Here is a 2,500-nt window from a genome sequence, read left to right on the forward strand (position 1 = left end):
GAATTTGTACTGAAGTATATACATGTGTCCGTGAGTGTGTTTGTGTCACACACAGACACGCACACACACACACACACATACACACACACAGAGAGAGAGAGAGAGAGAGAGAGAGAGAGAGAGAGAGAGAGAGAAGGGGGGGAGGGAGGGAGAGAGAGAGAGAGAGAGAGAATGAAAGAGAGAGAGAGAGAGAGAGAATGAAGAGAGAGAGAGAGAATGAAAGAGAGAGAGAGAAAGAGGAGAATGAAAGATAGAGAGAGAAAGAGAGAGAGAATGAAAGAGGGAGAGAGAAAGAGAGAATGAAAGAAAGAGAGAGAGAGGAGGCGGGGAGAGGGAGAGAGAGAGAGAAAGAGCGAGCGAGTGAGTGAAAGAGAGAGAAGGAGAGACACACTAAGAGATGCAGAGAGATACAAAAACCCAAAGAAAGGAATAGGAAAAAAGAGTAAGAAAAATACAGAAAGAAAAAAGAAAAGATATATGAGAAATAAAGGAGAAGAAAAAAAGAGAGAAAAGAAGTGGGAAGATTTCCTAAGTAACCCCTACTCTCTCTCCCCCTCTCCGTAATAGCCGATTTTCCGAGGCAAGAACCAGTCAGCTGTTTTTGACAAATGACTACGCATCTCCCCCCTCCCCCCCTCCGCCCCCCTCCCCCTCCGCCTTAGCCCTTCTCCCACTCCCCCTCCTGCTGTCCCTTTTACGTTATACTGCAATGAAATCCCCCGTACGTACGCATCCCCCCTCCCCTCTCCCCCTCCCCCCTCCTCCGCTGTCCCTCCACCTCCTCCCCCTCCCCTCCACGCTTTCCCCCCTCCTCTTCATGTCCCTCTTACTAACGTCACGCAATAAAAATTTCCCCTCTCCCACCCTCCCCCCTCTCCTCCCCCTCCCTCCCCCCTCCTCCGCTGTCCCTCTTACTAACGTTGCACACAGTGAGAATCCCCCCCTCTCCCCCCTTCCCACTCTCCCTCCTCCCCTGTCCCCTACTACCCACTCCTCCTTTCTCCCTCTTTTACGTCACGCAATGAAATCCCCCCTCCCCACTCCCCCCTCCCCCTTCCCCCCGCTGTCCGCTGTCCCCCCTCCCCCCTCATTTTAACTGCTCAGCCCCTTCCCTTCCCCCCCTTTCCGCTGTCCCTCTTACTAACATTTACGCAGTGAAATCCCCCGTCACACGCCTTGGGGCCCCGGGGCAGGCTGGGGCAGGCTGGGGCAGGCTGGGGGCAAGGCTGGGGGCAAGGCTGGGGCAGGCTGGGGGCAAGGCTGGGGCAGGCTGGGGGCAAGGCTGGGGCAGGCTGGGGGCAAGGCTGGGGCAGGCTGGGGGCAAGGCTGGGGCAGGCTGAGGGCAAGGCTGGGGCAGGCTGGGGGCAAGGCCGTTAAAGCCGAGATGGCCGAGAGGTCGAGGTCCTTCCGGAGGGCCAGTCCCCGCCCACCTCGTTGCTTGCGGTCTCGTGCACATGGACGTGGATGGATACGCACACGTGGATACGCACACATGTCATCGCGTGTGCACACGGACGTGGGAAACAGACTGGCATGTGTAAATGTTGATATGATTATTACTGTTATTGTTATTATTATCATTGTATTCATTATTATTGTTATCATTATTATCATTATCATTATTGCTATTATTGGGATAATTATCATCATTTATATTTTTTTTATTATTGTCATTATTAATAGTATTATCATTATCATCATTATTATTCCTATTATCACGTGTAAAGAAGCATTCGTACGGACACACGAACACACACAAAAACACAAAATCCTAAACACATACACAAGAATACGATCACAAATAGACTCACTCAGTCACATGCACGCAGGTACACGCAACTACATAAACATACAGGCACACATTTCATACATCAAACACCATACAACACTCTTTCAGCATCAAACAATACACGTCCAAACTACATACTCTTGAACATCACAATCATACCATACTGCAGCATACTACCCATCCTACTCATACTACCCAACGCCAAATTATACTTTTTCTCAACCTCATACCCCATCCAAACTACATACTCTTGAACATCACAATCATACCATACAGCAGCATACTACACATCCTACTCATACTATCCAAGGCCACATTATACTTTTTTCTCAACCTCATACCCCATCCAAACTACATACTTTTGAACATCATGCCATACTGCAGCATACTACCCATCCTACTCAACCCAACGCCAAATTATATTTTTCTCTCAACCTCATACCACAGCATACTACACATCCTATTCATACAACCCAAGGGCACATTATACTTCTTCTCAACCTCCTTTAAAGCATACTACACATACCTATTCATACTATCCAAACTACATTAAACTTCTTGGACAACATCATACCCATACCCCAGCATACTACCCATCCTATTCATACTACCCAAGGGCACATTATACTTCTTCTCAACCTCATACCCCAGCATACTACACATCCTATTCATACTACCCAAGGGCACATTATACTTCTTCTCAACCTCATA

The sequence above is a fragment of the Penaeus vannamei genome, chromosome 5, assembly GCF_042767895.1.
Source record: "Penaeus vannamei isolate JL-2024 chromosome 5, ASM4276789v1, whole genome shotgun sequence".
In the NCBI taxonomy this organism is placed as follows: Eukaryota; Metazoa; Arthropoda; class Malacostraca; order Decapoda; family Penaeidae; genus Penaeus; species Penaeus vannamei.